We start from the raw sequence: 10,798 nt of genomic DNA on the forward strand, positions 1-10,798 counted from the left end.
GATGGAAGTTTGAGTGGTTTTCTACCAAAACACACAATCGGATAGTGAGAACACGTAGCTTAGAAATCAGATTTATCTGTGCACTATCATTACATATTGATGAAAAAGTGAAAAGATTACATTTGGTTTGCCTTAGAAAAAAAATCCACAAATTTCATGCTCCACTTAAGTAAAGATGTAAACATTAGTTAAGGAATGCGCAGATTTTGTGCTAGCTTCTTGCTAGCACAAAGTCCCATAGACTTGTACCTGTTTAGATTCATCAGGTGGTCTCGAACCTGCTCTTCACTTACAGTGGGTGGGACTTTTATCCGTCAACCACCGTCTATGGGTTCAGGGAAACAAAAGACTTGGGAAGCCCGTCTACCAGTGCAGATGGAGGCAAAGCAGTTGCCCAGTACCTCAGCCTTCTCCATGTCTGTCATTACCAATTACTCATATATAGAAACTCACTCCTAAGATAAGAAATTAGCCACCCATAATCGCTTACACACTACTATTTTCACCCCCCAGTCTATTTTCACAAATGTTAGAGGCGCATGGTGGCCCTCAGGGACTCCTCCTGTCACCCCAGCGCAGCAGCCTGAAGGAAGCTGGGTCCTCTCTTGTGCTCTTCCTCGAGGCTCTGTGCAGAAGGGATGCCGCCTCTCGCACAAGGGCTGGGGGATGGGAAGGAAGCACTCACACAACCCCTGAGAATTGGCAACACAGTTCTTTATTGCCGGGACATCCTGCAGGTGAGCCTGCGGGATGTCCGTGGTGTTTGGTGGCTCCAAGCTAATGCTGGGGATGGAGCCTGCGCGACGAGTAGGGAGCTCGCCGGGCACTCCTACGACGCTGTTGGTGCGCTCTGATGGCAGGGAGCAGAGGCATGCCGGGGTAGTCGCCTCTCCTCCCCGCGGCTGTCCATCTGACACTCCTGCCTTCGCCCCACGCCACCGTTGTGCCATTGGGAAGGCCCAGGCCCCCTGTCGCTGTATGGCTGAGGGGGCGGCCTGTTCCCTGCGTCGTTGCGGTGCCAGTGGTACCGCCTGTAAGTGTCTGTGGGATGTGCACCAGAGGTCCCTTGGGCACTGGTGTCTTTTGTGCCGCAGGCGCTATGCCTCTGCCCTTGACACGTCTCCTTCTTGTTGGGTGGATTCCTTCTCGGTGCTTCCTTGGACTGCATCGCTGTCCTCACACCGAGGAGGCCTGCTGCTCGCTTTGCTGCTTCAGCTCTCCTTCCTGCCACACAAGTTGGCTGTCAGAGGGCCTAGAAGCTCAGCGAGTGGTGGGCCAGCTGCAGGGGTCCTGTTTTATAGGGCCTGCAGCAAAGGCGCGGCAGTGGTGGCCCCTGTGACCTCAGCAAGCCTCTGTGATGGAGTGGCCCATGCGTGGCCAAAGGTGGCTGTGTTGGGGGTGGCCTGGAAGATGCCCTCACGTGGAAGAAGGAGGAGGGTTGGGGTGGCTGAGGGCCCCTTTTCTGGGGCTGTCTCCCCTGGGCCATTTGGCTTGCCAGAGAGAAGGGCTGCCCCTCGGCCACAGGGACTGCCCTCCACCTGCCATCCTGTGCCCTTGGTTTATTGTTAACACTAGTTTTTAGGTAAATAAAATTAATTTATGGAAAAGAACAGAAGCAAGATGCATCTTCAGCCCTAATTCCCATGTGCGCTTTGTGCTCTGAGTGAACAATTTCTTCCTCACATCACATCTAATCGAAATCTCCCCTCCATTCCTTCAAAGCCATTATTCCTTGTTCCATTGCTACACTCCCTGATGGAGTCCCTCTCCAGCTTTCTTTTAGGCCACTGTTATGGGTTAGGTTAGGAGGCAAAACTGCAGGACCTTGCAAATTGCAGCCTTATCTACCTTTTTCCACGTGATGTTTTCCAGCTCAGGCTCTAGCCTCTCATGAGTGTAACACAGAATCACAGAATTATTCAGGTTGGAAAAGACCTCCAAGATCATCTGGTCCAACCATCACCCTACTGCCAATGTCACCCACTGAACCATGTCCCTAAGCACCACGTCCAACATTTCCTTGAACAACCCCAGGGACGGGGTCTACCAGGATCCCCAGTACCTTTTCTGCAAACATCACTTCCAGCCATCTGGCTTCCAGCATCTACTAGTACACGAGATTTCTCCTCTCCAGGCACAGGTCTCAGCATTTGCTTTTGTGGAACTGCACAGTGCAGTTTCACTTCTCCTGAATCAGAGATGGCTTGTTTGGCAGGGTTTGGAATAGTAAAATAGTTTATGTCTTTCTGCAATTTGGATACCTTAACATTGCCTTCTGTAATAGGCAGAATTTCACTGATACCTTACAGATAGGCATATCATGTACAGACTGTGTGTTTCTGGGTAATGCTGTGGGTGGTACCGTACCCTTGTGGACCGCATCTAGGAGATGGCAAGGACCCTAAACAATCGCGCTCTGTTCTCTTCTTATCTGTTTTGCTTGCTTCACCACTCACACTAGGGACAGCGAGTCATTTTCAAGATCTGAATATCTCATTTCAGTGTCATTGAAAGAGTGGGAGCTAGACTCTAGTAGTCTCTCCAGTTCTTCTGGTCCCTTTTGCCAGAGATCACAATGGGAACCATGCTCACTGAATCACATTCTACGTGGATAGGTTTGGTTGGGTGTCAGAGACCTAGCTGTTGAAATAACATCAGTTCCTATATTAATAATTCTAATGCATCCTCGTGCTGTTTATCCCAGTCCCATGATTTCCCTTTTCTAAGCAGATTGTATAAGGGACAGACAATGAGAGGAAAAACAGCTATACGTTTACACCAGTAACTTAAAGCTCCCAGAACTTGCTGTAACTCCTTTGTGCTAGAAGGACTCATAGAATCATAGAATCATAGAATATCCCGAGTTGGAAGGGACCCATAAGGATCATCAAGTCCAACTCCTGGCACCACACAGGTCTACCCAAAATTTTAGACCATGTGACTAAGTGCACAGTCCAAACGCTTCTTATACTCCAACAGGCTTGGTGCAGTGACTACTCCCCTGGGGAGCCTGTTCCAGTGCACGACAACCCTCTCGGTGAAGAACCTCTTCCTGATGTCTAGCCTAAACTTCCCCTGCCTCAGCTTGACACCATTCCTGTGGGTGCTATCACTGGTGACTAAAGAGAATAGATTGGCGCCTTTCCTTCCACTCCCTCTTGTGAGGAAGCTGTAGACCGCGATGTCTCCCCTCAGCCTCCTCTTTTCCAGGCTGAACAGGCCAAGTGACCTCAGCTGTTCCTCATACGTCTTCCCCTCTAGGCCCTTCACCATCTTCGTAGCATTCCCCTGGACACTCTCCAACAGTTTCATATCCTTTTTGTACTGCGGTGCCCAGAACTGCACACAGTACTCGAGGTGAGGCCGCACCAGCGCAGAGTAGAGCGGGACAATCACTTCCCTCGACCGACTAGCGATGCCGTACTTGATGCACCCCAGGATACGGTTGGCCCTGCTGGCTGCCAGGGCGCACTGCTGGCTCATATTCAGCTTGCTGTCAACCACAACCCCCAGATCCCTCTCTGCGGGGCTGCTCTCCAGCGTCTCATTGCCCAGTCTGTATGTATAGCCAGGGTTGCCCCGTCCCAGGTGCAGGACCCGGCACTTGCTCTTGTTAAACTTCATGTGGTTGGTGACTGCCCAGCTCTCCAGTCTGTCCAGATCTCTCTGCAAGGCTTTTCCACCCTCATCCGAGTCCACAACTCCTCCAAGTTTGATGTCGTTGGCAAATTTGCTCAAAACACCTTCTAGTCCTACATCCAAATCATTTATAAAAACATTGAAGAGGACTGGCCCTAAAATGGAGCCTTGAGGGACCCCACTACTGACCATCCACCAGCCTGATGTGGCCCCATTTACCACAACCCTTTGAGCCCTGCCCGATAGCCAATTGCTCACCCATAGTATGATGTTTTTGTTTAGCTGTATGCTGGACATTTTGTCCAGTAGGATCCTATGGGAAACTGTGTCAAAAGCTTTGCTGAAGTCCAAAAAGATCACATCAGCTGGTTTCCCTTGATCGACTAGATGGGTGATCTTATCATAAAAGGAAATTTGTTAAACAGGACCTACCCCTCGTGAACCCATGTTGGCTGGGATCAATGACTGCATTGTCCCCCAGGTGCGCTTCAATAACTTCAAGGATAATATTCTCCGTAATTTTACCAGGCACTGACGTGAGACTGACAGACCTGTAATTACTAGGGTCTTCTTTCTTGCCTTTCTTGAAAATTGGTACAACATTTGCCAGCTCCCAGTCTACTGGGACCTCTCCAGATTCCCAAGACCATTAAAAAATAATTGAGAGAGGTCCTGCAAAGATGTCAGCCAGCTCTTTACGCACCCTGGGATGAATCCCACCTGGACCCATGGACTTGTATGGATCCAGGTGGAGCAGCAAATTCTGCACATGTTCAGGGTTGGTTGGGAGTTTGTCATTCCCACCGTCATGGTCCTCCAGCTCAGGGCACCCTGGGTCCCGAAGCCCATCATCAGCGTTGAAGATGGACGCAAAGAAGGCATTAAACATCTCTGCTTTGCCCATGTCCTTGTCTGTGAGGTGACCTTCCCCATCAAGTAGTGGACATATGTTTTCTTTGGTCCTCCTTTTTCTGCTCACATATCTAAAAAATCCTTTTTATTGTCTCCCACAGACCTGGCCAGCTTCAACTGTAATTGAGCTTTGGCCACACTAATTTTCTCCCTACAAACACGAACAGTGTCCCTGTATTCCTTCCACGTTGCCTGACACTGCTTCAATAACCTCAAGGATGAATCTCTCTCTGTATGGGAGAGGGAAATTTCTTTTCTTTTCTTTCTTTCTTTTTTTTTTTTAAATTTTATAATGCAGCATTGAGTCTATCTTAAAACAGCATTGCTTGACTGTTTGCCTATATATGTGTCCCATATTAGGATGTTGCTGAATAAGAAAGTTCAGATATAGTAAAGAATCTAAAAGAGTGTTTAAAATGTTTTTATATGCTAAAATGATTTCAAATACCAAAATTCTTATTAAATTCAGGGGGATTGCTCACGCACATGATGTCATAGAGTGCCTAATGTATTAATATTATGCCTTTAGTTTGCAACTTCTCAACTCAGGATTATGTTCCTTTGTTTTCTTGCATGCTTATTTTATAACCTAATGATGGTAGGAGTCTTTGTGGAGTGCTGAAATGCAAAATCAATATAATGCACTTAAAAATAGTACGTTGCTTCCACACCACTGCTAGTGTGGAGTATTTCTTATACTACATTCTCCAATACTTTAATCCACTACTATGTTAATATTTTCTATTTATGTTTATTTTTTTAAGTCCATTAATTCTGTAAATACCTAGAATTCTACATGACATTTTGTGACTTCCTGTTTTCTTCCTGCAGCCTCTAAAATAATTTGATTTTATATTTATCACTTATTATTTTTAATTCCAGGTATTTTTAGTATTCTTTCTCTCCTGGAAATGACATGACAATATATAATGTAGAAATCACTGAGGAAGCAATATACTTACTTCAGCCTCATCTTTGTCATCTCTAGTTCATTTGCAGTTGTGGCACAGAGACTGCTGTGATGACAGCAGATGTGGAGCGATCTCTTTAGGAATAAGATTAGAGGTAGTTTAGCATGGTATGTTAAAATGTTTGTGCATCTATAGTGGTATATGAAATGTGTTTTATTTTCACTTTGTATAAGTCTGTAAATGTGTTCCTGCCACTGTATCTTTTGCCCTGACTTTTAAATGAGGATGAAATTATGTGAATAAGAGGTTAACTGGGCTTCAGACAAAATATTCCATGAAGTACATGGAGTGGTATAGCGGTTTAGAGTTATACATATATCAGTGAGTGAAGCATGCACCCTGACCAGGAAATGAAGTAAATCTAAGTTTTGACTTTCCCACAGATCACTACATCAAAAATAAATAAATAAATAAATAAAAATATGATAATTTGCTCCTAGATTACTAGGGAAAATTGGTCAGTGAAGTACCTGACACAGTGAATGGATAACTAATAGATGCACAGTGCAACTGTTGGTCCTGCACATACTTAATGGCAAATGAACTTCTCAGGAGGATGTGTACAAGGAAGGATACACTGAGCTCTTCGTCATGCTCTGTGGGCTGCCATTATTTATCACATAATGGTTGAGATTGCAGGGAGCTCTTCAGGTCACCTGGTCCAACTTCCCTGCTCAAGGGGGTATAACCAGAGCAGGCTGCCCAGGCCCACGTCCAGGTGGCTTTTGGAGATCTCTAAGGGCAGGGACTCCATAATCCCTCTGGGCAGCTTGTGCCAGGGCTCCATCACCCACACAGTGTAGAAGTGCTGCCTGGTGCTCAGAGGGAGCCTTCTGGGCTCCAGTTTGTGCCCATTGCTGCTTGTCCTGGCACTGGGCACCACTGAAAAGAGCCTGGCTCTGTCCTCTGTGCACCATCACTTCAGGTATTCATAGACATTGATGAGATTCCCTCTGAGCCTTCTCTTCTCCAGGCTGAGCAGTCCCAGCTCTCTCTGCCTCTCCTCACAGAGGTGCCCCAGTCCCTTGAGCATCTTGGTGGCCCTACATTGTACTCTTTCTAGTGTGCCCGTGTCTCCTTTTGTTCTGGTGGCACGTAACTGGACACAGTACTCCAGGTCTGGTCTCACCAATGCTGAGTAGAGGGAAAATTTGAGGTGAGGCTAATCCTATATATTCCCTTCCTACCTCAGTGGAGGCCTTTCCCCTGCCCCATGATGCGGAGCACATTCAGTTTTTCCACCCGATGGAGTGGCACAGAGGAGCCAGCTGGCATGTGACAGAGGAGCAAATCCCTCCTCAGTTCTGTGCGGCTCCGTCACTCATCTGCACCAACGTTCCCTCAACACTTCCCCAAGACACATTGCTGTTTCCACTTGCCCTCGCCACCACCGTGCCTCCCGGCAGGACTGGTGCAGCTCGGGGCAGAACTATCTTTGCATACAGGAACACGATCGAGGTGGCCATGACTGAACGCACAGGAGTCCCTGCGTGCTGGAGGTGAGTCAGGCAGAGAGGCACACCTTTCCCTTTATCAGCTGTTCTTACCCTCTCCAGGGCCTGAAATGTTCACGAAAGCTTTTGTTTGGTTGCTTTCTTTGGTTCTTTCTTTTATTTTATTTTTTTTTCCCACAGAAAAACTGATGGATGAACAAAACATCTTGTGGAAAACACTTGCCATCCTTAAGGAAAATAGAAATTTTTCAGGATACTGAAAGCCTAAACAATTATCTAGACTGGAAATATTAGGGTTTTGTGAGAAAGTATTTTTACTTTGAACAAGATTTTGTGAGCGTTTTAGATATTCTGTCACACAAACTATCAGTTTTCTGTATGTACTAAATGCTGTAGAAAAGAAAAAACATGGAAGAAAACAGTATGTTGGACCCAGAAGGAATTCACCTAAAAAAAAGAGGAAATAATCTTTGTGTGTGTACCCGTCTCTAATAAATATAACCCTTTTTGCAGAAATCTCTGTGGTATTGTCCAGGGAATTTGATAACCTGTAGTTAATCATTGATCATCTTCCTATGTAAAACTGCAAGTCACATGACTTGGTGAATAGCATATAGGGGAAGAATGTAATAAGTAAATATTTAGCCACTAGCTTATTATTTCCAGTTGTATCATGTAGAGCAAACAGTACTGTGTACAAACTCCCATTTCCTTAATAAGAAAAAAAAGGTAGTAATGCCAATAAAAATTGTAGTTTTTTTAGAGAATAGTAAAGTGGCTACAGATTTTTCATGCTTTAATTTCACTTATTAAACAAAGATTCTTCCATTAGTGCATAGTTTAGGTATTGCCTTTGTTTGCAATTCAGTTCATATACTTTCTTTGGAAAGTGTTGGAAATAATTCATTAAGGAGTTGCCTATAAAAAAAAAAAAAAGAAGAGGAGAGATGACTGTAAAACAACCTCCAAGTATACAAAAAAGCAGTGTTTTAAAAACATTTAGGACATTTTATGTTGGAATGTTTCCTGTTAAATGAATTTTCAAGTATACAATCTACGTGCTTTAAAATGTTACGTGCTGTTATTATGAAAACAAAGAGACTTATGATGATCTCATCGCATGATTTATAATTATAAATGTAACCCCAGATGCTCCATTTTCTGAGGATCCTCCTGAGAATCAAAACACCAAGAACTTGATCTTAGCACCTGCACCCAACCATAGCCCTGGAAATATGTGTCATTATGTAATCAACATGAGCAAGCCATTGAGTCGAAATTGGGAACACCCAAACTGGCTGTGCACATTCTGATGGAAAGACAAGGAGCATTGGTATTGGTGTGTTATAAAACAATTTTTTTATTATTTTTTAACCTAAAGTAAAATGATAAAAATATTAATTTAAGTAACTTCAGCTGTAACTTAAACTTCTTTATCGGTGGTATGTAACTTCAGATATGTTCCGGTGCATGAGCGGGTGTCTTGTTTTACAGAGTACATGTTCTAAGGTACACTAGCAGCAACAAGAAACTCTTCCGAGAACACAAATTTTGTCAATTATTCAATTATTCAGGATTTGATAATCATCATTCCTTCTCCTGTTTTAAAGCTCTCAGGCATCTGGGCAGTCAACTAGAAAAAAGTTTTTAGACATAGTGACTAATCACATACCATTAGCAGTGAATAGTCAAAAAAAATACTCTGGAAAAAAAAAAAAAAAGAAAGAAAGAAATGAAATGTATTTCCTAAGCTCTTTGGCACAACCTTAGGGATAGCAAAATACGTTTACAGTGATCACGATGAACTTGTGAATTATTCACAGGTAGGAAGAAGATCTTTTTGCGACAAACCCTGCCTCAAAAGCACACTAACCTCATAGCTGGATCTGACAACAGCAGAAGTATTCTGCGTGTCCAGCAGTTATCTCAATTCACTTGAATTAGCTTAGTGGGAGTGTGAGCAAGCCTGGCAGGGAGAGAGCTGCAGCCTGATCTGACCAGCAGCGCAGGCGACCCACCTGAAATGTGCTGGGCTAAGCAACATCCCTTGTTCAAGCGTCAGCTCAAGTATCAGCTGATGGCCGCCTACCTTGACTTTAAATAGTACTTAATGGGAGTTAGCAACATTGTCTGGTGAATGAGCACTGCCCCAGGGGAACAATTGAGCTACAACTTCAGATAAGAAAGCATTAAAGGTAAGCAAATGTGGTGAAGAAAGGCCAGGAGAGAGAACAGATATAAGCTAAGGCTGTATGATAACACCATCGATAGCACAAACCAGTATATGTATATATTACACTGGGTAGCCTGCCCAAGGTGAAATGATTCCCCGCCTTTCTAGAGATGTTTGGAAAATAAATTGGCCGGTCCTAAAGTATACAGAAGCCTGTAAGGTCTCTGGGCTCTCCTGGAGCCAGCCTGATAAAGTTTTGTGTATCCCCGACTTCTTCAGAGAGCGTTGTCTTTTCGCTTCCTTGTGTCGGTCTAAAAACATGGAGACGAGGTAATTACTTTCTTTCAAATTGCTAGTTGAATATATGACGTAACAGAATAAACATGTCATAGGCTAGGGGTATTTTCAGGCTGGAGGACTGGGTTTCCTACACTATTTCTTCCTGAATTGTCACATTTACTTGCACTCTTGAGGAAACATCAGAAGAACCTGCTTGTACAATGCTCGCGTGGGCCACAGTGCTCCACATTTGTGTGACCAGGTAGAGAGCAAAAATAGGTCAGTGGCTTTCCCTCTGTCACCATTAAAAATATCTGGAAAAAAAAAAAAGTCTAGTCTCTAGAATCCTTCAGCCTGACGTCCACTGTTGATGCTTTTTTACACACCCATTTCAGCGGCTTTTCAAAAACTGATTGTTGTGGTAAATCCAGACAAAACTGCAGTGCATTCCTTCCCTGAGGCCTTCTGCGTGAGGCTAGGAAAGGCTGGATGAGAAAAACCCTGGGCTGAGCCTCCTCGCTCATGGGGCTGGTTGGAGGTCACGCTGTGGCTGACGGGGACGTTCCCTCCTTCCCCCTTCGCCCCAGCTGTGAGTTCCTACCAAAACATCGCTGTCGGCAGCAGCAGCCACGTAGCGTGTGGCTGACGGCATCGAGCCGCTCCTCCAGCACCTACAGATGTTATTTTTTAGGGGCTGGCCGGTGAGCGGGTCCGGCTAGCAGGTGGTGGCTGGAGCATCCTTCTGAGCCACCCCGCAGCAGAAGCAGAGCCCGGAGCCAGAGGCGAGCGTGCGGCATCCTCTCGGCTGGCCCGCCCGGGAGAGCTCACGCTGACACTAAGTAGGTGTTGAAAAGCCCTGCTCTGGCTGGGAGAGCACGGGGGCAGGCCAGGGTTTGAAGCGCCTGGGACACCCCACCCTCGGCTGGCTCTTGCGAAGGCAGCGGCGCGGTCCAAGGAAAACGGGACGAGATGCAGCTGTGGGGCCGCCGCCACGCCACTCCCTAATGCATCCCAGAGCCCGCGGCGGCTCCCAGGCCTCAAGAAAACACGTTCCTAACCCAGACAGCACAGGCGGGCTCTGGGCCCCCCTCCAGGTGCTGCTTCACTCTGAAGAGCGAATGCGCGTTGAACATATTAATGATTTTATATTATCATTACAATTTAATTCGTTACAAATGAATGGAATCACTTCTTATTACGAAAGCGATTAGCTTTCAGTCTTGCCATTGGGGCTCTTCCATTTTCTCCAGCTCTTAAATATCTTAGCGCACACGAAAGGCCAGAGAGATTTAAAATGTGTTAAAACTACATTTTTTTTTTTTTTAGGCGATCAGCTTGGAGCAGATAGGAACCACAGACTTAATTTCTTT

The sequence above is a fragment of the Anser cygnoides genome, chromosome 1, assembly GCF_040182565.1.
Source record: "Anser cygnoides isolate HZ-2024a breed goose chromosome 1, Taihu_goose_T2T_genome, whole genome shotgun sequence".
In the NCBI taxonomy this organism is placed as follows: Eukaryota; Metazoa; Chordata; class Aves; order Anseriformes; family Anatidae; genus Anser; species Anser cygnoides.